The sequence below is a fragment of the Rhea americana genome, unplaced genomic scaffold, assembly GCF_003343005.1.
Source record: "Rhea americana isolate MKP2758 unplaced genomic scaffold, rheAme1 scaffold_82, whole genome shotgun sequence".
Classification (NCBI taxonomy): Eukaryota; Metazoa; Chordata; class Aves; order Rheiformes; family Rheidae; genus Rhea; species Rhea americana.
Window position 1 is genome coordinate 2,585,492 of NW_028187001.1, and position 26,996 is coordinate 2,612,487.

The following is a 26,996-nucleotide window of genomic DNA, read 5'->3' on the forward strand; positions in this document are numbered from 1 at the left end:
TTTAATTCTTCTGTGCTTCATGCCAGCTATTGCAGTAGATCGAACCCATAACCCTTTGTTAGTTTCTTTGGGATCCTAACCTTTTTGTTGACGTTTGAACATAACTCCCACACAAAGAGAGGATAATTCACTGGTGAGGCAAACACTGGTAACCTAGAATGGCCTGAACAGTCATTTCAGCTGTGTACAGCATCTTCAAGCAATGTTAAAGTTCATCTTGTTTCTCTGTTCTATTTTATGTCTCTGAAAGTAGATGAGACAGTTCCTGTTGCTTATTTGGGTATAGAAAGTTAGCCCAGTGAAATTGTTCCATTTCTGTGGGTGTCTGGTGGGAATCTTAAAGTGGATATTTAGTTTTCTTTGTGTTTTGACTGGCTATTTGAAACTTCCTTTCAAAACAAAAATTACAGTTGCTACCCCATCCTTGAAACTCAGACATCTATCTGTGGAATTCCAATTGCCAAAGTAGCTCTTTCTGTTGTGGTATGGAGAGCAGTATTGACTGCCTTCCTCTACATAACATAATCAGTTTCTTTAATGTAGAAGAAATGGGGGGACTCAAAAAGCTAATTATCCTTTTTTATTTTTTTTCCCTTAATAAGAGACTATAAAGATGTCATCTGAAAATTCAGGAGACTGCTTTGCCTTAAAAGAAAGAAAACAATTCATATTGCAGAATCTGAGCCAAGATTAACAGTATTCTGTTTAAGAACTGTCTTAGGCATACCTGAAGAGACAAGGGTTAACAGTAACTATTTTTAAAGAGCCGCTAGCTACCTCAAAGAAGTTTTTTTGTTTTTTGTTTTTTTTGTTTTTTTTTTTTTTTAAATGTGGACAGCAGCAGAAGTGTTTTGTAGGACCGAGAAGTATGGAAAATTAAAACATAGGTAACCATCGACCAGGACGCTATAGAAAAAGAAAGGAATAACATGAACACACAGTTTTGCACAAAAATTCCTCCTCCTATCAAATTTGATAAATGCTTTCTTATTTTCATGTGATGCCCTCAAATACCTCATGTTCTATATCTTAGGAGAACTCCAAAAATAAGAACAGAAATAATACCTGACCAAATTCCTTGGTACCCTAACATGGGGTATGGAGATTAGTGACACCTGTTGACTCATAAAACTGAAAGCTAGTGTTCCTCAAATACCAAGAGAATGGTGAGGCAGAAAACTCATTGCATGACCTCCACTGTTATTTGTCAAGCTGAGGAAGTGTACAGTTGCAGTGTGTATGGTAAAAAATGTAGCTGCCTATTGAGCTTTAATTGAAGCTCCACTTTTGTGAATCGTTTTAGAGCAACTTCATAAAAAAATGTTTTCTCATCATTGTGCTTATGAATCTTTACTGAGATATTTTCAAAAGTGAAAGTGCAAGATTCATTTAGCCCTATTTATGAGATAAAATGTGAATATTTAATATAATCCTGTAACTCTCTTCAAGTGACCTTCCAAAGATACCTGCCTGTCTATGTCAATGAACTGGTTGCTATACTTCATTTGGTTTTCAAATGTAAAGAAAAAGAGCTTCTGATCTCCAACCTATGAGATTAACTCTGCTCAATTTTGCCTATATTCTCAGTGCTGTGAATGGCTGAGGAGAATATCTTCAAGCATTTCTTTTCTCTCAGCCATCAGTGATGTTCACAGATGTTGCCTGTGCAGTTACAAAAAGTGTTGTTCAGCAGCTTGTAATCTGGTCACAAGACACTGTCATATTCATTTTGGTCTCTGAAATACATGCTCAACCTGCAGCTGGTTCATTATGTCTCAGCAGTTCCTCTCTGATTTGTTGATAAACTCTGTTTATCTGTTTTTTGTAGATAAACCTTTTGAATTAATAAAAATGAGAAGAGCATCACAGTCTTACTGCTGTGACCATGACGATGCTACTAAATTGGTTATTTAGTGGCAGCATGCTTTTYTGTGTTAAAATCAGAGGGTGTGAGTTGCTGAAGATTATAGTTGTGAACAAGCAATGTTATTTTTGGCAAGATTGCCATGGTGATCAGGTAGGTTGTAGAGCACAGTGGAAAAAAAAAAACTTTTTTTCAATTCATGGGCTTAGCAGAAAAGGATAATTTGGGAACCTCCATTAAGCTGAAGCTGCGAGGATTTTTCAGATCTTAGCAATAATATTTTACTGATGATAAAACTGCAAGTGGCAGAACACAGTAGCTCAAGTGTCGTTCTGCCAGCGCAGGATTGGCGGAATAATGTTTKCAAGCATTTGAGGTTATGGAGTATCCTCAGTCTGTAGGCAGTGGTGGTGCATGTTTGAATAACCTTGGAAGCTTCTGTGCGTATCGTTTCTTTTATCACTAGACTTCCCAGCCATTGCTGACATTTTGAAGTTTGTAACAGAGTCCTTTTTGATTAGTGAGCCTTTTCTCTGAACTCTACTGTCCCTCTCAAATGCCCACAAACCAAGTAGCATGTATGTAACATGAGACCTATTACGCAGTTTAATTTTTTTTAAAAGATCTCCTACTATTGCTACAAAATCTTTGCTGTTGCAGTTGCGATTTACTTGTTACTACTGAGGCTGACTTGAAAGCATTGTGTTTGTCTCCATGAACTGCAGTATATTTGCAATGGTCACTTGTGTTATTGTGTAGATAAAACATTCAATTTATCAGTTGTTGCTGTTAATCCAGAAATGGATAATTTCTAGTACTCCAGTCACAACATTGTTTTATGAATCTGTTAAATATTTATCTGTTCTTACTGGATTCTACTGTGTAATCTGTAAAGCAGAGGTCAAAGATGTATGAAATTGGATCATAAGGAAGAACATTTAATACAAGGAAAGTCCCTACAATATAGAAGCTGTGATTTAGACTTAAGTGAGGCTGTGTTAAAGTTGTTATGGGGACCACAACTGCTGTGAACTGTATAGTGTGCAACAATTATTGTACAGTGTGTGTGATAAATTCTGTTGTTACTGCTTTGTGTATACAAGCTCAGCACCTGTGCTAAAGACATATACCTTTTAATAATGTTTTATATAAGAAGCTATATCTGAGTTTGTCCTATGAGATGGATGTGTACAATACTGAAATCAGTGGGTCCTTTGAAACATTTTTTGGAGGCTTTTGGCTATTATAAAAGACTAAGTTTTAAAATCTGTGTCATGCCAGCAGAGGCTAATTTTGTAGTTACTTTATTAGGATCCTTGAATTTTTTTGCAGTCACACTAGAGCAATTTATGAATGCTCTAGAACCTGTTAATTCTACTGATGGAAAGCAGGATTAGTGCACTTCTCCTTATATGCTCTAGTGTGAACTGATTTTACCTATCAAATAGTGGGGGCCCAAGGAGATAAGAACTGATAGATACATGACTTACAGTACAGCTTGACGTACAGATGGAGCTCAGGATTTTGCTGAAATTCATGTTAGTGTAAAACAATGTTGCTTATGATTAACTAGTGTATATCATCAATAGCCTTTCTCTTTTCTCAAAGACTTCCAATTCTAATTTCAGTTTAACTCGGCTGCGAAACCAATCTCATGAACAATAAGAAAAAAACTGTTTAACTGCTGAGAATATTGGTTCCAGATACCATTCTTTCATTGGTTCTGTAACATTTTCCTCCTTCATGAGAATACAAAGGTAACTCCAAAATTGAATGTAGTAACTCGAAATTTATAATTATAAGGAGAAATTCTGAATTTCATTAGCAAAACCTGCTGCCTCAATTAAGCCTTTCCTTTTAATTTGTTAATTTATTGTAGCAACAATATTGCTATATGTCCCTACTGATCATGTAAAYAAAATTGATGTTAAGCCTTAATAGAAATAAGTATGGTAAATGAACACTGAACCACATTTTCTTGATAGATATATAAATCCAATTCACAATATTAATTTATGATATTAGTCCAGGAAGCAAAATTTGTTAATGCTTTTCATGTCAACAAACTGACAACATAGCGTCACTCAGAAATAAACTTCAAGGGCTCTGGTCAGAATATGCTGAATTTCTATTTAGTACAAACCAGGAAAAGAAACTTAAAATATTTCTTTGCAGGCTACAGAGTCTTACTACTCTTGGTGTGATGGAAGAACCCATTCATGTTGAATCTTTTAGAAAGCCCAAGTGACAGGAAACTGTGAAAAAAATTGTTACGAAAAGTAGGGTTTGAGGGTGTTTCTTTTTTTTAATATATATACTAATTGTCATTCTCCTTTGAAAATGCAAGCTCTCACTAATGAAACTTCTGCTTCTGAAAATGTAATCCTGAAAACAGCCTACTGAGTAAGCAAATGGCAGTGTTCAATTACATTCACATCTGTTTTAAGTCCGTATCAGTTTTCTGATCTAAGTTTTGTGGTAAAGAAATTATACCTATGTAATAGGTAATGAATTTCAGTGCTTCAGAAGAGTGGTTTCTCCCACCSTGTATGTGTGATTTCTAACACTTTAAATAGTTTTCTTTGCTTCTTCAGCCATAGYATGTGCTTACGTAAGATCTTTTATTCTCTTCCCCCCTTTTTCTGTTGTATTGAGCTCCTGTATCATTATTGTTCTCCTTGATTTCAGTGATCRTTTCTGTTCCACTGGAAGCAACTCATATTCTCTTGAATACAAGTGTTTCTCATTTATTAGGTCTAGCAGGCATCTGGTGTATCCATGCTATTGCTTGAACTGCTTTCTCGATTACTCTCTCCCTGTGTTCTTTCGTTTTGCTAACTGGTACTTCTGAAGAAGCAGTATTTGGCCGGAAAAGAAATGCAGTTGGCAACTGATACAGCTTTAGGGTTTTTTGGCGGAAGGGTGGTTAAATAAGATCACAGGCTGCTGTGTTTATGACTTGTAAACCTTAGGCTTATTTTGAGACACTTTTATTTTAATGACCAAAGCATACATTTAAGAGTCTCGTTTACTCTTTAGTGTCAGTTTTATCTGAGACTTAAGAACGAGGAAACCGTAAGTACCAAATTATATTTTACTGTGAATCTGTGTTTTTACATTGAATTTTTCTTTGTCCCGGGTCTCTGCTTTAATTGGAAAAAGACTTCATTAATATCATAGATGTGTAAAGTTTATAAATTTGATAATTGGATAAAATAAACCATTCATTTGCTGTGTTATACACAGATTTGCAGGTAAAGCGTGAGATCATTTGGTTTGGAATGGATATTGATATGGTTGAGATTTCTAAGCTTCTTTTAAAAAAAAAAGATGTTTCTTTGCCAAATATGCAAAAAGAGGAAACAAACTTGTAGTTTTACTCGTTAGTTTTTTGTTGGTTTTCTTTTGTTGTTGTAGTATGGGTTTTTGGTGGGTGAGTGTTCAGGGTTTTTTTTTTGTTTTAGACGATTCTAGAACTGCTATCTATAATTTAAAAAGGTTCCTCTTTAAGAACCAGCTTTTAAATTGCTTATAACTTTTGACAAATGTGTTTAGGCTGATTTATTTTTCTACCTTCCCCATATTGGACAGTTGCCTCAGCTTGATTATGTTTTGGGTTTGCATATGCCTTGGTTCTGGCTTTTTTGTTTAACTCAAGCTGAAACAGTTAATTGTTGAGAAAGATGCTACTTCAGAAGAAAAAAAAGATTTCTCTTAAACAGCTTGAATGCTTTTATGATATCTAGTAAGGAGTAGAAAAGTCACCTTTTCACCTTCGGTTGACCAATGTTCTGTTTCACTGTCTCTTGACTTGACTATTTTGGTCAAGTTCTCACAAATGTGGCAAGCTTAAAAAAAAAAGTTAGAACCTTCTAGTTCCTACTTGAAACTTAGCAGTTAATGAATCCAAAGATAAAAAGTCTGAGGAGAGTAGAAAATGAATCTGACTTGATATCGAGACAGGACTCAGGGCATAGGATGACTGTGTGAGGAAGAGAAAGAGTAGATGACACATGAGGACAAAGTAGAGACAGATTATTGAAGACAGGTTAGAAGAGAACAAAGCTAGTAGAAAAAGGTGGTAATCTAAACTGGTTGAAATGACAGATTTTGGAAGGGAGTCTGTTTGGAGTCTTTCTGTTTGTCTGCTGTGAAGCCTAGTGATAAAGTATGTCTCATCCCTTTCTAGTGCTGTTACTTGTGTAAGCTCACTTTTCAGTGGAGAAAAAATGATTACTTGATTGACAAAGATATGTCTAGCTATTCAACTACCTATAGGCATCACACAAAATGATTTAACCTGCTCTTCAGATTGAGTAGTGCACTATATTAGGAACCTAGAGAGATATGCATGGGTGTACATGCACACCAATTGTTACAAACATTATCAGAGTGGCAAATCATGTACTCAGTTAAAAATGACAAAATTAAGGCACCTATGATTTCTTAATTTGTTGGTTTGGATGCTTGCTTTTCAGTAATGGTGTGATCATACCTTTTCCTGCAAATCTGCTTTGTTCACTATACGCAATATCTAACACTTCTTTTAATTCTTGTTCAGTTTGGGTATTTATGATATTCCAACACTGATGGGAAAGCAAAGTAATTATTTTCTCATGGCTCTGAGTATTTTAATCATTAGATAGTCTGAGCGCTTTCCACAATTCTCTGATTTTGTGTTATACTTGGAAAGGAACTGGGGCTGTTGTCTCACCGGACAAGAGCAGGGGCACAAAAGCTGTTAATGTGAAAATGCCTATGAGTATTGGGTACCTTAATATATGTCTTGGTTTTTCATAGCACAGCTCTTACTGAAATCAGTTGCAGTCATGAATATTCCTGTTCAAGCAATCAAGCAAACAGCAAAGCAAAACAAAACCTGTTCAAGCTGTCAAGATGGGAACTCGAGGAAGACTGACGCAAAGATTCTTTTTTTAATGTAACATTTGTTTTAAGAAATTTTAATATGTTCCATTTGAAACAATGAAGCTTACTTGCTTGTGATATGCTAGAGCTTCTTGAATTTGAGTCTGTAAACTCTCTGGCCATGTAACTGGTTTATTTGTGCTGACTATCTTTGTTTTTTAGAGGAGATGTTTGATTATTATAATGGGGAAAGATAATCTTCTTTTCTTACACAATTTTACAGATTACTTCTACAGGAGACTGGCTCTTCTTTAATAGCTTGTTTGTTTATGGTATATTCTTATTTAAGTCTGGGAGGGGGTACCAAAACAGTGTGTAGTGGGCAGTGTTTTTTGTTTCGGGGGGGGGAATTCTTGGTTTTTTGAGTTTAAGTAAACTCATCATGGATGCAGAAAAGGTAGGCTTCCACTTTTTTGAATGCTGTAATGTGTTTAAAAAAAAAAAGAAAAGGAAGCTTGTGTTTTCTGTTAATGATTCACAAAACTTCTGTGTGTGTGTGTGTATGGGGGGTCAGGAGACCTGCATGGATGAGCAGGGAGCTCCTGGCAAAACTCCAACAGAARAAGAAAGGAAATAGAATGTGGAAGAGGGGACAGGCTACTTGGGAGGATTATAAAAATGCTGTCAGAGTATGTGGAGATGCAACGAGGAAGGCTAAGGGCCATTAGGAATTGAGTCTGGCAAGGGATGTTGAGGACAACATGAAGGGATTCTTCAAATATATCAGTAGCAAGAGGAAGACTGGGGAAAATGTGGGCCCACTACTGAATGGAGCGGGGGCCCTGGTGACAAAGGATGCCTTCTTTGCTTTAGTCTTCACTGCTAAGCACAGCCCTCAAGACTCCCAGGGCCTGGAAGCAAGGGAGGAAAGTCTGGAGAAAGGAAGACTTTCCCTTGGTTGAGAAGGATAGGATTAGAGACCTTCTGGGCAAGCTAGACATCCACAAATCCATGGACCCGAACGGGATACACCCAGAGGTACTGAGGGAGCTGGCGAATATTGTTGCCAGGCCACTCTCCATCATCTTTGAAAGGTCTTGGAGAACTGGAGAGGTGCCTGAGGACTGGAAGAAAGCCAATGTCACTCCAGTCTTCAAGAAGGCGAGAAGGAGGACCCAGGCAACTATAGGCCAGTCAGCCTCACTTCCATCCCTGCAAAGGTGATGGAACAGCTCATTCTGGATGTCATCTCCAGACATATGGAGGAAAAGRAGGTGATCAGGAGTAGTCAGCATGGATTCACCAAGGGGAGATCCTGCTTAACCAATCTGATGGCCTTCTGTGATGGACTGACTGGCTGGGTAGATGAGGGCAGAGCAGTGGACGTTATGCACCGTGACTTCAGCAAGGCTTTTGACACTCTGTCCCATAACATCCTCCTAGAGAAGCTCGGGAAGTGTGGGCTAGGCGAGTGGAGAGTGAGGTGGATTGAGAACTGGCTGAAGGGCAGAGCTCAGAGGGTTGTCATCAGTGGCGTGGAGTCCAGTTGGAGGCCTGTGGCTAGTGGAGTTCCCCAGGGCTTAGTACTGGGCCCCATCCTGTTCAACTTTTTCATCAATGAGCTGGATGAGGGGACAGAGAGCCTCCTCAGCGATACCAATCTGGGAAGAGTGGCTGACACACCTGAGGGCTGTGCTGCCATTGAGAGAGACCTGGACAGGCTGGAGAGTTGGGCAGAGAGGAACCTCRTGAGGTTCAACAAGGGCAAGTGCGGAGTCCTGCACCTAGGGAGAAATAACYCCAGGCACCAGTACAAGCTGGGGGCTCACCTGCTGGAGAGCAGCTCTGCCAAGAAGGACCTGGGAGTGCTGGTGGATGACAGGTTGACCATGAGCCAGCAATGTGCCCTTGTGGCCCAGAAGGCCAATGGTCTCCTGGGGTGCACTGGGAAGAGTGTTGTCAGCAGGTCGAGGGAGGTGATCCTGCCCCTCTACTCAGCCCTGCTGAGGCATCATCTGGAGTGTCGTGTCCAGTTCTGTGCTCCCCAGTACAAGAGAGACATGGAGCTACTGGAGAGAGTCCAGTGTAGGGCTATGAGGATGATCCTAGGGCTGGAGCACCTGCCCTATGAGGAACAGCTGCGAGAGCTGGGCCTCTTCAGCCTGGGGAAGAGAAGACTGAGGGGGGATCTGATCAAAGTGTACAAGCACCTGAAGGGAGGATGTCAAGGGGATGAGGACAAACTCTTTTCAGTTGTCCTGTGTGACAAGACAAGAGGCAATGGGCAGAAATTGAAGCACAGGAAGTTCCACCTGAACGTGAGGGGGAATTTCTTCACTGAGAGAGTGACAGAGCACTGGCACAGGTTGYGCAGAGAGGTTGTGGAGTCTCCTTCTCTGGAGATCTTCAAGGCCTGCCTGGATGCAACYCTCTCTAACATGCTCTAGGTGACCCTGCTGAGCAGGGAGGTTGGACTAGATGATCTCCAGAGGTCCCTTCCAACCTTACAGGTTCTGTGTGTGTGTGTGTGTGTGTGTGTGTGTGTATCCTGAGACAATTCTTAAATGTTTATTTTCGCATAACTATATAAAACCTCATGTACTTGAGTGATTTGACCCCTTACTATAGAAGGTGGTGGGTGGATGTTACATCTTCTCAAAAATAATTTTGTTAACGTGTGTTCTTGTATGGATTTCTGGGGATTCAGATTAATCATTATGGTTTCTCTTTTGTTTGCTCTGGTTCCTTCATCACTGTAACTTGATCTATATTTAATATCTCTAGGCATTTAGTTAAACAATGTGGGCTAATTGTATACCCAGATTGCCATGTAACATGACGAAAAAGTTTTTAGTTGATAAAACTAACTATTTTTATTGCTTTTAGAAAGTACATATGATTTTCTCAAATACAAACTTTGTTAATGCTAATCGGTGTTGCACTTCAACTCAAAACTTCAAAAATTCTTTTTTTCAGCTAAGAAATGATTTTTTTACCATTGTAATTTGTTGTAGCATGAACAGATTAGTAGCCTGAAGAAACTTTGGTTCAATTTCATTAGAGACAGAGTTGCAAGAGAATCTTAATGAATGAGTTTTTAGTGTTGAAATGTTAAATATTAACCCAGCATGCATGTGAGAATCTGTATTTTCTATTTTCTGTATCTTGATCTGTGAATTGCCTTTGGTGACACGACAGTGGGACTGTAATCTGTCAAGACAAAACAGTGGCAAAATTATGTAAATTTTTGGACTGTTTGTTGGAGAACCATTGTGGGAAAGAACACTATTAATTCAGCAGCATGGGATTCAGATGGCAAAGATATTCCTGAACATCCCCTTGAGCGTGCTGTGCTGGTGGTCTATAGGGAGAACAGAACTTAAATAAATAAATACACAAATTGCSCTCTAGCTTCATTGTGTAAAATTATCTAGGGGAATAAAAAAGTAGGCCTAGTGCCTAGGTTTCTGGCACTACTGGTACATTTGATACTTTTTGTATCAAAGTTTTAAAAAAGACAGCCTAATTAACGTGCTGGGTTTTTTTTTCTTCCTAAAGAAAAGAAAAAAAAATATTTTATAGTAGTAAATTAGTGTGAAAAGCTAGAAGAACAGAGATTCAAGATCCAAGCTGTAGTGGTTGTGGAAGCAGGGAATGACAATCAGCTATAGGTACTTGGATTTACTGACATTTTGACGTGGGTCAGTAGCAGCTTGATTTGAGTATCTGATTGTGCCTTAAACAGTCTACTGTGGTAGATTGTGCTCTCCACTCCAATTTGTGGATTGTCTTTTTACCAGTTTTAGTTTTCAGTTCTGTGGCCTTCTATAGACGATTTTTTTAAAAAAAAAAAAAAAAGCCTAATGTGCAGTACAGGCTTCTATAACACTTATCTAAGGAACAAACAAATCTCTGCTCAAATACTATAAAAAAATTAGGATGTTTGACTTTAAAACACATGCTGGCCCTTGCATGGTAGCAACTGTTTTTCGTAATGAGGGTGAAGACAACTTCTGCTAGCTTCCCTCTAAGCAGTCTCCCTCATCCCTGCAAGTACTGCTTTTTCAAAATAAAGTAAATTTTCTGCGTGACAGCTTCTTAACTTTTTGTAAGTTATGTGAGTCAGAATGAGGGCTTTTGGGTAGGCTGGATTTTTTGTTGTTATTTAAGAGAGACGGATACTGTAGTCCTACAGATTATTTTTGATGATATGTAGGATTTTTTTTATAATAGAGCCCTAATATTTAACTGGAAAATGCATTAAGGAAAGGGAAATAACTAAGCGAATACATGAGAATACATTGTACTAAATTTACTCAGAGAAGACTTAAACGGCCTCACCTGATGTACCTACATTAACTGAGAATTACTCGTAAATAAACTTTAAGATATCTTTGAAATGAGACATYGTATGCGTAGATAAGAATTTAAAAAATGTAATCAGTAGGGGATATGTTCTTTCATATGTTTCTTTTCATCATAAAATGTGGGAATACTAGAAATCAAAAGGTCTTGGAGCATCTTTTGCTAAGATGAAGTYAAGAAGTATATTCCTAAGTCCAGATGGATTTTTTTTTTGGGGGTGTGTGTGTGTGTGCGCGCGCGCGCCTCTTTCTGCCGGTGCTGTGCTGGCCTGACAGTCATTACAGCAATCCAAARGTGGTTGTTTTTTTTTTGTTGTTGCTGTCATTTCACGTATGATGAGATTTTTGGGACATTTGATTGAAAAAAAATAACAAAAAAGCCAGCATGTGTTTGCATAAGGCATTTTTCCTCTCCTTCATTTGAATTCAATATTACTTTTTTTTTCTTTTATATAAGACTTCCCACTTGCCCCCAAAACATTTGTACTGGTATGCTGCATACTTTTTTCCACTAGCAGTTTGTTAATGATTTGAAAAAGACCATCATACACTTTTTGTAATAGCAAATACAATATTAAYCTGTACAAAATAAATATGGGCACAGCAGCTCAATATAAAATACTGTGCTGTTTTCAAGAAAAGTAAAATCTGTAGTATTATTGTATGACTACTATCTAAAAATAAGTACCATGTGCCTTGCAGAATATCATCTGTTCTCTTGAAAAATAACTTTATCAAACTTCTTTTGCTTATTGTACCAATTTAATTTAGTTAACTGTATTCACTCAGTCTTCACAGTCCTTTTTCTGGCTACTGATGAAGGTCTTTTGGAGCGCAAGTTTTAGAAGTTCTTTCAAACGAATACATTGTTTTCTTAATTTGCTTAACTTTTTTTTGGAGTGAACAATCTGAAAGTATAAATAGAAAACAATTTTTTCTTGTGCTAGGAGAGGCTTATTTTATAAAATCTTAATTGCAGATTTTCCATTAGTCCATTTGTATTTTTGCTTATTCAGATGAGTTGAGCTGAGAATACTGCAGAGAACTTCCTAGCACTGTGGGATATTTTTTCAGATATGCCACTAACATCATTCAGTCATATCAGACTATTCAGCTTGCCTGGGCCCTAGTTTCTCCTTCTGTAATGTTATGTACTGAATTCATTTAAACAGGAGAAACCAAATAAGTGCAGGGCTTTTTAAAATGATAATGTTTGTGATTGACAAGCACCTTTTTCTTCCTGCATCCTGATTTGCAGGTTTGTAAAGGTTTACAGTGTAACAGTGAAGCCTTACCTGAGTGCAAAAAGGAAGCTAGGTGATCAGAAAGACACCAAAGAGCATAGAAAGAGTTCCCTTTTAGTTTACTACAGAGAAGGAAAACTTTATTTTCTTCAGAGATTTTTTTTTCCCAGGAGTAGTTGGGAGTTCTTACAGAAGCATTTGAAAGAAGGAAGGAGGAGATGGAGGGAAACTTACCATTTCTTAAACTTCAATTTTATTAGCATAGGCACATTAGAATAATTTGATGTGATATTGGTTAGATGGTTCTAATTGTTTTAAGCTTAAAAACACACACACAAAAAAAAAAAAAACTTTGAGCAGTTGAATGAAGTTTTTGTTAATGTAAATGTGTGGATACTGGAGTGTTCGGTACAGAAGCTCCCTTGAGACTGTTGAATAATTAATCTGCTCATCCTTGCACTCTTAAATATGTTAATGTGTTCTGCTCTCCTCGCCCTGTTACTAGCTTGCCATTTTAAACTTGCTATAGGATTCCTCTTTTGCATTAAAGAGCCAAAGCATTTCTGCTGTTGTGGCATTATTCTAGCTTGTCCTATTAGAAATGCTCATTACAATCCTARCAAGGATTTTGAACAAAGTCCTGAGCAACATGATTGAATATCTTAGTCCTGCTTTGAGCAAGAGTGGACCTGAGAAGATCAACTGGTCCCTTCCAACCAGAATTATTTTGTGATTCTGATATGGTGCACCTTGGTCTTCCAAGCTCTGTTGCTTTTCTGTAGAAAGCAAGTTTTCTTCAAGCTGGTTCTGGTTACTGGTACGTCATCCAGGCATTCTTGAAGACAATGACTGCTTTTTATGTTTTCTATCCTATTATTCTAACTCCTTGTAACTATGTATACCATATATAGGGCAAGTGGTATGTTTCTAGATGCTAATGTTTGGTTCTAGAGCTTCTTGCATCTTTGCATCTACTGTTTGACAACTTAGTGATACCAAGGGTTTTTTAATAGGAAACTGGAACTTGCAGATTCAGTTATAGCACTTTAGAACCTGGTTAGTAAATTGGTGAGAGCTTCTATTGCGGATTAAATTACATGGTATAAAGGTGATAATTTTGAATTGAAGTAGTACATTTGGGTGTAGTTGGCTTACACACTGATGCCAAGTAACCTGTAAGTGTTAAAAAGCATACTCCTCTAATTTAGTTGTTGAAAGGGGAGTTCAGTGTAGATGTATGTGCACTGCAAGCTAAGCTTTTCACAAATGTTGATGCCCTCCTTCCACATATAACACTGCTATTCTGGTTTGCTAGTGATTTCAGATCAGGCTAGCTGTTGAAGCTCTGTGTTGTGGTTATATGCACAAGCAGATATACCTGCTTTAATCATAGTTACATTGAAGAGGTCACTTGCAGATTGACCCTTTGGCCTGCTCTCACTGCTGTTTTTCCCTTTCTTGTATTTACATGGGCACAGACCTAAAAAGACCTAGTTTGCTATGGGGGAAACACGCATTCCTATCTTACAGCRAGTACATATTGTTGTGCCCTAGTGACACAATCAGATTTGTAGCATCCTAAGAGATATTGTATAAATCTTAATACTGTTATTTTGTCTGCTCTGCTCCTTGACATGGATGAGAGCAGATACTCTCTACACTGAGGTGTGGAGCACATCTGTAGGATGAAGGTGGTACTTAGGCCCATTATGTGAAAAGGGTTGTGCTAATATCCAACTGACTGCAAAAGGACTACTTTTCTAGAACAGTGTCTTAGTACTATATTTTTTTTCTTTTTAATAATTAAAAAAGGTCCACACCACCCAAACCCTGTTTCATTTACAAAGAATACATTGCACTTATAAAAATGTCTTATTTGAGAGAATATTGAGATTGTATGGTTCCACTGAACTAGATTTCTGAAGGTGGTTTTCCACATTTCAGCAAATCTTTTTGAAAAGCAGGATGCTAGGACCAGGTGTAGGATGCTGCAGCTCTGAGTGTTTAGTGAAGAAGGTGGTGGAGAGGACTAGAACTCTGTGCCAGTATTTCCTGTTGTCTTGGTTTACTGTGCAAGRGTTGGTTGGTTGGTGTTATGTGAAGGCTTGCCTAGGCTGTGGCTTCATTCCTATGTGAGAGTTTGTGGTCATTAGGACCTCTAGTGATATGGCTGTRTTTGGTTCTTTAGTTCTCAGCGGTTTCTTGTTGATGTATGTAAGAGAAATAGTTTGTTTAAGATTTTTCATGAAAAGATTTTTTTTTTTGAAGATGAACAATATACATCACTCCAGTAACTTATTTGGGTTAGGTCTAAAAGAACAACTGTAGTCTTTTATGGGATTTTATTCATTTGTATTTGAAGCTCCTTGAATAAGGAGAAACAGTGTAGAGATCAGTGCTATTGTACCTATATGTGGTGGAGTCCTACCTACTGATAGGAGTAGGTTGCTAGAGAGGATAGCAAATGCTGTAGTTTTGCACCTGTGAATGAACTGGCACATCAGCAGCTGATGCTTACGCTGTGCTGGTTTAGTTTTCTAGGCTTTTCCAATATAGTTTATACAATCTTACTGTAAAGAGAGTATTTTCAGACTAGATGGATTTGACCTCTAGTAGCAGTAGAGTTTCTTAAAAATATTCTTGAGAACTTTAAACATTTAAAAAATGTTACTGGGGAAAAGGGTAGATTAGTTTAAGGTTAGTTTCAATCCGCCATAAAAAAACTTATTTTGACTAATTAGGCTTTACATGTTAAAAACATGTTTTCCTTTCCAAATTCAAACTGACACATTCTATATCTGAACAGTTTACATAATACTGCAAATAAACTAATCTGGACAGATCTAAGCTGAGCAAAAAAAAAAACTGTTCATAAGCCATTAGTGAAATTTAGCTCTTGGTTGTATGTGAATATTTGTCTAATGTGCATGTGATAGTACCGCTGTTATTACTACTCAAACTGTTTTGTTGCTCGAATTCTTGAACTTGAAAGGATGGTGGCTTAATAATTTACTGGTTTAATTGGATGCTTGAGACACGATTAGATACTTTTTTAATGTTCAGTAAAGAGTTTGCTGAGGAAGTAAAGACCAGTTTACAAACAGCTTTGAGGAGAGCTGTGCATATGTGTGTCTGGTAAGGTGGTGTGTGTGTGTGTGTGTGTGTGTGTGTATGTGTTCCCCCTCCCTCCCCCCCCCGATGAAAGGTTGGAGGCAAGCTATTTTTGATAGCAGTAAGCATTAAAAAGTAATGAGTCTGACTCCATAAGTCATGAAGGTTGGGTAAATTTCAGTTTTTTTTTTTTATTTATTTACTTTTTACTTCCTTGGGGTTTTTTTGGTATTGTTTTTAGGCTACCTGCCTCAGTCGTATTAGAGACTTAGCTTTTCCAAAATCTGGAAGATATCTTTTACTTCTGCCTCTGGAATTAAGTATTACAAGATCTTGTCATTTCAAGTTTTTGGGTGCAAATATATTTGTCTTCCTAAAAATAACATTTATATTTCTTCTATTACTAATAAAATTATTTACTGAATATAAATAAGCACTAGACTTAGGATAGTTACATTTGTTTGCAGTGTGAGTATCTGAATCTTGGTTTAAATATTTTCACTAACCTTTTTCTGTTGGAATGATGTGTGTATGTGTTAATGTATACTAGGGCATCTTTCAGGATGCCTAAAATAAACCATGTTTTATGTTCTATTTTTAGTTTTACTTAGCTGCATGTTTGTTTATAGACTGAATTAGAAGTAAGATCATTGCAAGCCATCACCCTTTGAGCTAAGGATAGGAAGTTATTTTGTTTAAGTTCTTAATTGGCCAAGAAACAAGTCTATAATAGTTGGAAAGTGTGCTAGTGGATTTTTTTCCTCTAATTAAATTGAACTTGTAAGAGCTGTAATATACTTCTGAAGTGATTTGAGAGCTTGTTTCATTGGAGCAGATTCAAGTACTATGAAGAGATGTTCTTATAAGGGAAGAAGAGTAAACTTGCTTTTACATAAGTAAAGGAAAAGAGAYGATACCTCTATCTCCCACCCCAAAAAGGATAAGAATGGTGTTGGGATTTATAAGTACACACAGACACAGATGCTGCTATTTTAGTCAAAGTTTTAATTGCATGCTAATTGAAATGTAAGTTTTGCCCTGAGATGTGAAGGCCGGGTTACAATGAYGTGCCTCATCTTTTGAGAAGTAGCATCTTTTAGTGTTGGAGAGACTTTTGCTTGTGATTATTTCCATTAAGATGAGTATTATTCTCCAATATGTGGGGCAAATCTTTTACCTGCTATTCAGGCTGGTAGACAGTGTGACCACCTATCTCTTCTGCCCTTATGCAGATGCAGTTTCTTTGCTACTTCATGATCTGCAATCTCTGTAAGTTTCTAAATACATAATTTTTCAGTGCAAAGTGTTTTTACATTTTACAAGTRTTTTGCACCTACAACTCTCAGAAAGCAGTTGTCTGTACCAGTACTCCAGATCTCCAGTAGTGACTTTTTTTTTTCTTGTATTTCTTGTGTGTTCTTTATCCACTGGAAGGTATCACTTACTACTTTTTATAGCAGATGTACAAACCATGGAGGAAGACATCCATTAGATCTTTCCCTTTCATCCTTGTAGGTTCAGCCTGTGAACTTGCACTGAAAACGTTAAATAAAAGATCTCTTTCTGACTTGGGCAATTTGGAATCTGGTTAAAGAGTGCTAAGAAGGGAATGAGTCTTGATTTGGAGGAGACTTGGTTTATGTATGCTTTATTTTTAGAAGCTGTGTAGAGTAGAAGAAGTAATTGATTTGGATTAATTTTCAGTAAGGAAAAGAAAAGAAGTGATGATCTAATTGAAGTTCTAGGAAAATTAATTTGCTAGAGGGAGGAACTGGTCGCCTTCCATTACACATAGGTGCGYGTGTGTGTGTGTGTGTATACACACACACACATTAACTTTATATGTCTGTGTACCTAGTATGAATGTGTATGTGAGGAGATTTGGCCATTGGTTTGTATGAGAACCAGTTATGACACCTGCCAGTCATTGTAGTTTCAGGAGTAATTTGCCCAAACCCTCACTGTCAAGGTGAGCTAAATAAAATTGTTTTCAACGGAAAAAAATGCCACATAGATTTAACTTACTGTTATAGGTAGGTCTAGTGGTTTTTGGGTTAAACAAGGGGACAAAGGAAATGGAAGAATAGCATATTTAGATTGTACCACTGTTTGAAGTAAAAGACTTATGATTGCAAGAGATATTCCATTTTACCTTTTTCATGTTGAATACCTTGATAAAGCCAAATCCGTTGCATGCTGCCCCAATGAGAACAATAACAGTCTTCCTAAGTTAATCTGTAAGTTTAGGAGAATGCTTGTTTTGCTGCATCCTTCAGAGAGAGACTTAGATGATAATTTCTAGTCCTCTTATCAAAAAATTAATGCCAGGTTCTCGCCAAGAATAKGGGACATGTACAATAAGGAAGAGGTTCTGCAAAGTTTTCTTCCAGTACCAGCAGGTTCATTGTCCTTTTTTCCTCATTTCCTCCTGTCCCCCCGAGCCTGGTCCATGCATTGACATATTGTAGTATTTCTTCCTCATTTTCTGTAAAACTAACTGTTAATTTTCTTCTAACGCAAGTTCCTTTAAGGTATTGTAAATTCTTTCATGAGCAGGGAAAGGAAGAGCAACAACACAACACTTGATGGAGATTCTATAACTCAACTAAATATGAAAACCTATCTTTGCTCGTTATATTTTTCTGCATACTGGCTTTTTGCAAGAATTATATAAATATGTAAGAGAATAGTATGTGTCCATAAGGTGATAATACCCCAAATTTTATATACATTCTATTTTATAGGCAGCTAATTAAACTTATAAAACAATGAGAGAGCACAGATATAGCCTATTTTTTACTATTATACAGTATTAACAATGGGAAAGAGAAGGTGGCTTCTAAAGTTGGGTGCTTAATGCAAATTCATGCTCTTGCATAAGCTACAGAGCTAAAGAACATAACAGTGTCATTAAAACTGACTCATAGCATTCAATAGGTGTGTTTCAAGCTTTAAAAGTACTAAGAGAACTACTGTAGTCTAGTAAATACCTTCCAGTGGAAAAATTCTTTAGCTCAAATATGTTGCAAAATGCTGCTGTGCAAATTGTCTGGAGTGTATTTTACCTTTTTAAAAAATCTGAGCATGTGAGCAGAGAAAAATGAGTTTGTTCTAGACTACTAAGCGTTTTAATCAGTTATATAAAAAATGGATGAAAATAGAGAATGAAATGCATTTAACATCCCATGTTTGAAATTCCACTTCAGGATGGAGACTCTTTCCTATTTTATTTTTTTGATTCTATTTGGGGTGGAAAATGTCCCCTATACCTTAAGAAAATATGTTTTATCTAGCAGAAGGTATTCAACTCAGTATTTTGTACTGAAAATTCACAGTATTTCTTATTTGGTACTAGTAGGAAGAAATAACCTACAACAGTATACTGAACTAGAAATTAGATTTTTTTTTTTTAAGATATGAGTGGGGAGGAATAGAAAATGAGCAACTAGCACCAGAAGAGGCTTAAAGTCCATTAGTGTTAAATTTGCCTTTGCATACAAAACTGATTTAGCAACAAAGAAAGTGGTACTGTTACTACATTCAAAGAACTTGGCAAGACTTATTTCAAACTTTTTTGTTTTATCATGTTCCCCACTGTGCCTAGGAAGGCAAAGAAAACTAGAGATTACTCTTCCATTATTAGAAATGGAGAAAAGGAATGGAAAGAAAAAATATAGTATGGTTCAAAATACTATCTTACATGTTTTCCTACTTGTTGGCAATGTTTTTTTTGGTTCCATTGTCTTAGGTATGAAGTAAGTATTGTAATGCTTCATGATTGCTTATTGTCTGTAATAGATTATGGACTATAGCTATATGCTACTATTCAGATTTAATTTCTTAATTTTCAATATTTAGGCCTGTTTTATAATCATTATGTGTATGGTTCCATTCAGCTTGCTGTTTACTGTAAACAAGAGTTAGCTGTTTCATCTTTCTGATTTCAACTGCAAGAGTCCTTTACCAAGGAAGTTCTAGCAGCATCCTTCACTACCTATAAGTGAATTTAGGGAAGTTCTTTTCAGTCCTGTAAAAGACAATTATTTCCTTGCATGGTGTGCTCAGTGCTTTTGCCAACCGTCATTTCCTTGCTTTTGTGACTTTCTTTTCCTTTTACAGCTGCCTAATAGCAATTTGCTGGGATAGCTTTTATATCCAAATCACTTTGCAGTTAATAAAAATACTACTCATCTATTTCCCTTAGTTTTCTGACTATTTATACAAGAGGTAWCTAAATACACTAGAAACAGAAAAGTCAGTTATGGAAATAGTGACTTGTGGGCCATGCAAGTCCATATTTCTTGTAAGTTTACATGATTAATGTAAATCTTGGATCTTGTAACTTTAAGATGAACCCRGTCTCATGCCTAAAGCATCTTGTATTTTTCCCATCTTTTCTTTCATGCAAGAATTTCCCCATAAGCCAGCCTTCCACTGTCTTCTTCCATACAACAGCTTCCTTTCCCTCCTGCCTTCACCCACATTTCTTCCCATTTGCCACAGGCATTGTGTTCCCTCTTTCATCTCCCCCCGGTTAAACTTGAAGGAGGGAAGGATTGAGAAAGGCATGTAGGATGAAAATCAGGATTACAAGCTGCTTTTGTCAGTCCTTTGGTAGGCCTGCCAACACTGTTTACTGTTTAGATGCAGCTCCCTTTCTTCAAGACCTGTTTTTCAGGTCCCTCTTTTGGGTCACTTACATATCCAGACATGCTTCTGCTGCCATTGGCATTTCAGATGTAAGAAGCCATCAGCATGTCAGAGGGAGGTTTTATTAACATACATGAAGCAGTCTACCTGGGAGCAAGCCCCATTTCCTAATGACATTTAAATATTCTTTCCATTGGTACTTAGTCTTTGAATTTGGATGTCAAAAGTCCCAATGATTCTTCATTTTACAAGTTAGTCACTATACTTAATACAAATACTAGTGTGTCTCACTTCTTTTCTATGAGCTAGCTCATGCCTTTTAGTAGAAGATTCCTSTATTTAGTTCAGAGGTTTTTTTGCCGGAACTTGACTAGTGCCGTAGCATTCTTTCATTGTGCTCTTTTTAAATGCTAACCTCCTTGACAAAAATACTAGTTAAACCCAGTTGGTTAGATGTGTATGTTTTGCAAGGACATTGTTGGTGGGGAGAGGGATAGAGAACAGGTACAGGTTACATTTTATGTTAGGAAAGTTTTTCTGAACATTCACACACAAACATGAAGAGAGTTTCCATGTCATATGAAACTTCTTAAAAAGTTTCCTTATTTTTTTAACCATTAAACTGATGAGGCCAAGATCTTTGAGTTAAAGTCCTTGAAGAGCTGTTGCTACCTCCTCCTAGCCTCACCCCTTCTTATAGAGGCTGGCATCAAAATGACGCTGTTTATTAGTCAAAAATTATGGCCACATTCTGTTTCCAGAGATGAAGCAAACTGCTTCCTAATGTTTTTGAAGTTTTTTTTCTTTTTCCCTGAGTCATATGGTAAGACTTTCATTTACTTCACTTGTATTTTCTCCCAGCAGTTCTCTTTATGCAGAGAACCAGTACCATAGGATGGTCTCAAATATGATATGCTTATAACTATTTTATAGCAACACTCAGAAGAGGAAAAAAAATTTATTTTATTTTTACCAAAGCACTTTAAATCTGATTTAAAAACAAGCCCCAAGTATTGGATCTAGCAGTTGAAAGAAATGGGAGGAAAAATGAACATCACAGGTGATTAAAAGTCTTTGCAGCTTTCATAATAGGTGTTTTTTAGTTCATTAAGTTTTAGAAATTAAATGTAAATTATAAAATCTAAACTTGGATCACCAATTTCTTATAAATTCCAACAGTAATCAAAACTCTCATCTGTGTTAGTATAGAATTAGAGTTATCAAGTTTAGAAATGGCGAATCTCCCCCCTCTGCTATAATTTAAATTCATAGTGTGTGTGGAAGGGGGTATAAGAGGGAGAGAGATTCTAAGTTTCAGTAACTTCCTTAAACAGTTTTTTTTAAGAGAATAAGATAATCTCTCCAGTGCTCTAAGCTTCCTTTGTGCTCACCTTGCTACAATCCACCTCTGTCCCTGGATAAATACACAGGAGGGCAGATTGTCAACCTTTAGAATTATGTTACTGGTACCTCAGTTTCCTTCATCCGAATTGGATGTAGCCTTTCACTTGTTCTGTCTTAGCACAGCCATGCTTTGTATAGCTTAGCAGAGCACTGTAACACGCTAACTCAATTATACATCTTGCAGCCTAGGGCTGACTTCTGCCTTCTCAGTTTGGAGCATACAGATAGCTTGCTCACTCCTTTCTGGAAAGGACCATCTGGTTTAGTTGACATACCAGTTAAGTTTTAAAACATCAACTGCTAGATCTTATTATTTTTAAGATTTTTAAGTACACACTTTTGCTTTAATCTCAATTGAATTTAAATTTTGTGTTTAGATAAAATAAATAGTGTAAGGATGAGTAAGTGTTGCTCTCAGTGTGCTTTTCTTTTATACAGATAAACCTTTCATTAATATTCATATACTGGTGCAACTAGGAACAGTGAGGTAAGAATATGATCTTGTTTACAAGCTCATATTCTGGTCTTCGCTATTTTGCCTGACTCTCTATCAGGCTGATTTTTTTGCTGCTTTTGGATGAGATCGAAAGTTAACTCTTTCTTTTTGTTTTTGTGTTTCTACTTCAATGACACATTGTGCCTACACTTTCAGGGAACAGACCTGGTCACCTTAAATATATTTGGTGATCTTCCAAATACATTTGTCTTAATTTATGTACCAGAATGAAGCTCCTCTTTTTAAAAGTGTTCAGGTACCTTTAAATGAGTGCATCTCTTGTAGCACCACAAGTTGATTGCTGTACTTTCTCTGTAGCAGGTTTGCACTGAATGCAAAATTAATTTAAAGGTTTTCAGCTAGATGTTTAAAGTCCTCCCTAAGATTGCCCTTCATAGCTGATACATTGCTGCTGCTTCCATGACACACTATGAGTGTTGTATTCCAGAACAACCAAAATTTTTGTTCTGTGGTAAAGGAAGCTCATACTGATGAGAGAGAGATTTGAGAGGTTTTCTTTTCTTTTCTTTGGATTGTGAATATTTTTTATTTAATTTCTGCTAGTTACAATAGCCATAGGTTTTAATGCAGTCCGCACCTTTTTGGAAAGCGGTCTTCCTAATTTCTGTTGGCGTCTTTGTCCTTCATTGAAAACTTTGGAAGGCATTCTTTTAATTTTGTAAAAGATGGATTGGCAGTATTTAAGTAAAATGCCTCTGCCTGCCTGGGAAATGCATCAAGATCAAATGGTAGAAATCTGATAATGTTTTAGTAGCTTAATTAGAGCATTTTTTTTTCTTTAGAGTCTATAGTGCTTTCTCTTACTACTAAAAAAATTGTGGGGGTTCCCCTCCCTCATATTTTTGTTTGTTCTAAATCTGTGGTATGCCTTTTTAAAGGAAAAAAAAGATTTTTTTTCCTACTTCAGATAGTGAACCAGCAATCTGTATATAATGATGTGTTTGAAAATTACAAGGGAGAGTCGTAGAATAACCACAGAATTTAGTTTCAGCATTCATTTGGTATTTATAAATGCTGTATATTCACCTTTTGCTTTTCTGCTCTTTCGGACAGAGAGGATCATACAACTTTTAGAAAGTGAATGAGAGAGTTTATGGGACAATGAAAACAAAACTGGGCTGGTAGAAGGGATAAAGTTGGTCTGATTAAAATTTTTTTTTGGTAGAGGATAGTGCTTTTAAATTACTAATATGCTTTTGCATGTGCATGTATGAAGGACTTGTTGCCTGATCCAGTTATGAAGGCGCCAGATAATTTTTTTAATTTATTATTTTATTTGCATTTTATTTATTAAGTGATCAGATCTTGTAAATCTGTTGCTTTATCTGATAACAGTATGATATTGTAATATTGTTGATGCAGAATTAGTGTTTACAACCATTAAAGATGGGAACCTGGACAGAACTGAAGATCCTCTGAAGAGGAGCAAGTAGCAGAGTAGTTTTTGAGAGTGTGCTGCCAGTGAGCCTAACGGGAGAACTTGAGAGCCCCTTTCTTTCCATAAATCTGCTTAGCTCAAACCCTAGAGTGCTTCTCCAATTCATTGGCTATTTAGTGCTTCTAATATATTTCCTTAAAGATAATGTGTTCTACTTTTCTTGGAAAGAATTCCCTTTGCTCCAGATACTCGTTTCTTTTTGTGGTAGAGAGAAATGACTTTTATGCTTAATCTTTTTCTTTCTTTCTTCTAATCATGAAACTTCAGACACAAGTGTGGGATTGAGTCACAAAATGACGCTTAATATGGAACTCTGAAAACAGTAGCTTTTTTGGTAATTATTAAGGAAGAAAAAGCTACGCCAATAATGTTATTTTATAGCCTGGAGATTTAAAGTCCGTGGCAGATTGTCAAGGAAAATATGAGACTAAATAGTAAGCAGTATGACAAATGAGTGTAGGATATTATTGAAGAGTAGTTTTCTGAGAGGAGAGAAGGAAAAATTAAAATGAAAGAAACATCTTCCAGTAGGAACACTTAAATACTATATTAGGTTGGAAAGTGTTAACTTCCTCCATGGCTAATTTGACAGTCATATATCATTTTTAAGCTCAGTAAGTAGATGTGCTTTTCTTCCCCTACAAAGTTCTGCATTTCCGTTTGAAGTGAATGTGTGTCTTGTGCCAGATGAAGCTGCTAAGGCTTTGAATTTAACAGCATGTTGTTTGAGAGTATTATCCTTTGAATAGTGGCTGCTTTATTCAGAGTTGCTGCAGGTATGGTGAAGAATGCCCAGCATGTGCAAGGGCAGCCATAAAGTGCGTAAGAAACTGTCACACCCACAATACACAGGCTTCTTAAAGCTCTTACCAAAGAGGAAGAAGACTAAAATGGAAGCAAAATTGTCTTTCCTGTCCTTCTGTTATGAGTCATGGGAGCTACTTGTGTGCTCAACATTCTGATAATCAGTTTGCTTATTTGTCGCTATAGTCATAGAAGCATCCTGCTAGGCACCCACTCTTTTTAAGTTGGCTACAGCTGTTCGAGAAGCTCATAAATCCTGTGTTTTAACCCTGAGAAGTGAATTTAGTTTATGTATTCAGGACAAGCTGAATTTATTTTTGAATCTGTACTTGCATGCAGAAGGAAGAGTTATAGCAGAACAAGATGAAACAAACTGAATCATAACTGGTCTTGGTCTCCAAGCTCAGTTTTCCTTTGGGAGTTTAGCCATATGGGTATCTTTAATAGACTGGAGCTGATTCAAACCCTTTTTTAATCGTGTGTGTGCTGCGGGATGATAGCTTTGTTCAGATTCAAATTTCCTCCCTTGTCTTTTGCATGGGGGGGGGGGGGAGATACTTACATTTTGGAATGTCATCCTTGCATAACTTGCATAAAAGGCATCAGTTGTGGAGGTGAGTTGACAGTTTTCAGTGTATCAATAGCTATAAAACAACTGACTAGCCCCCCTCCCCCCCCAAAAAAAAAAAGCCCTGACCAGTTAAGTTCTAATGATGACATGCTGGTAAATGGCATATGGTAAATAAAAGCTTATTGGGGTTGAACTTTAAAACTTTAATGTTGTGAGCTGGTGCAAGCAACCTCAGTATTTTGTGCTTACATAATGAAGATTTGAGTGTGTTCAAGTTTGACAGGTTTTATTTGCATTTGTTTTCACTAACTGTTCTTTTTCATTACTGCATTTTTGATGAGCAGAAGAGGACGGACTGAAGCTTGGTGTATGAATAAAGGCTTGCTTGCTTAACTACAGATTCCGGTTGCTTTTTTCTCTCTTCAGCTGTTACTTATTTATTTATTCATACTGTACAGGTGTGGGGAGGTTTGTACTATGTAGTCTTCACGGGTTTGTATCTTGTCCCATTAGAGGATCTACGTTATAAAATGGGAAAAACAAGTGGGCAGCTTTATTCAAAATGGAGCAATCAGAGTGGCAAGAACTCTCAGAACTTTGTCACTAACAATATAGCCGTATTTCTTGCTCCATTCTCCCCATCAGAACTTCTGCTGYCAGCTTCCTGCTTATAACTGTTCATGTACTCTATTTGTTCTTCCTAATCAGTAAGAAATCATAATACTCCTGGCATGTTCTTCAGGAGCAGTAAATCCAGAAAAGTGTCTTCATCTATCTTGTTACTCTTATCCCTTGCATATTCTGCTTGACTAAACACTTTGGTCAGGTGCTTGTAGTGTTACGAGCATTTTCTTGGAAAACCCTAAGCAATAGAACAACAGATAATGGGAAGCAGAAAGAAGATGTATTGGTGATACATGATGACTGATAGAGGCAGTTAATGTTTCCTTTCATATGTGTACCTTGTGCAATAGAAATCTGCCAAGGTTTGAACTGAGTTATAACTATCAAAGACAGACACTTATGTGCTGCAAATTGTTCTATGTTTGCTTGACCCAGTATTTTTTTTTAATAAGCAGATGAAAGTGTACCTGGCCTCTAAAAGTTCTTAGTAGCATCTAAGTAGTAAGCAGTAGAGTGAGTAAAACTAGTCAATTAAAAAAAATCCCATCCCAAATGATCAAGTTGATTTCTTGATTTAGGAGAGGGAGGGGCATTTATTATTGATAGGAAGCTTTTTTTTTTTTTAGAAAGTTAATGGGTGACTTTGAAGTCAAGTAGAAGTTTGTAACTGACTTCAGCAGGGTCCAGATTGCACCCTTTCTGTCTTGATGTATGAAATGAATGATACTTCAAAAGCTAACAGTGTATTTCTAGAACGGGGAGTTGTGAAGTTGCTGCAAATTTTGTGAGGACAAATATCTACTTAAAAAAAGCTCTCAAGAAATTTCTCTGATTGCATAGTTAGGCAGATCTTTGCCTCCTCTTCCCCCTCAAGATGGATTTGTGTGTGTGTGGTCCTTTTCTGCTTTTGTTTTTTGTTTGCTTGTTTGTTTGGGGATTTTTTTGTGATCTAGTTGATATTTATGAAATAATGAATGACTTTTTAATTTAGGATTGAGGCCTTGGCAGGAATGTGAAAGTTGAGTGCTTTTGAGTGATGCTCTAAAACTCAATGGTCATGAAGAGAAATGGAGTTGGGAAAAGGATGAGTTTTTTTTTTTCTCTACCTTTGTTTTAAWTTAAATGCAAATGATCAGGTACCACATCACTATAATAGAGTCAATATGTGCGTTCCCAGAATGTTTATGCAGGTTTTTTTGCATTTGATACGTGTCCTACATGCTATTGCAAAATAATTTTATTAAAATCCCATATTATTACATTTCTGCATTCAGCGAGACTAATTTGTGTTTGTTCATTTCATGGTGTCTCATTTTTCTGAATTGGCTCCAGATTTTGCAGAATATCAGAATAACATAGAGACCATCTCAAAGATGCATTATTTTTATTCGTAAACCTTTGGTGTGCTGTGAATCTGGTTGCCTCAGGAAGGGATCTTAAGAGGATGAGTGCTGTTTCTCTGTTGTGAACCTCTGAGGGGTAAAGAACAGCCTTATTTCCCCTTCTGCAAGGTTTATAGTTCTAGCCAGCATGCACGTT

At 36.9% G+C, this 26,996-nt stretch overlaps 1 protein-coding gene across 6 annotated transcripts in view; it reads left to right on the top strand.

The window, feature by feature from the left end:
- Positions 1 to 4,079: 4,079 nt before the first annotated feature.
- Positions 4,080 to 26,996, top strand: part of CDKL5 (cyclin dependent kinase like 5) — a 119,873-nt gene continuing 96,956 nt past the window's right edge. For 3 of the 6 annotated variants that reach the window (XM_085323175.1, XM_085323178.1, XM_085323177.1), the window contains exon 1: positions 4,084 to 4,143. The gene's annotated coding sequence lies outside the window, so the exon portion shown is untranslated. Of the gene's footprint in view, positions 4,144 to 26,996 lie in introns of all 6 variants that reach the window. The other 3 variants (XR_014898015.1, XM_085323180.1, XM_085323176.1) reach the window with 2 other exon arrangements.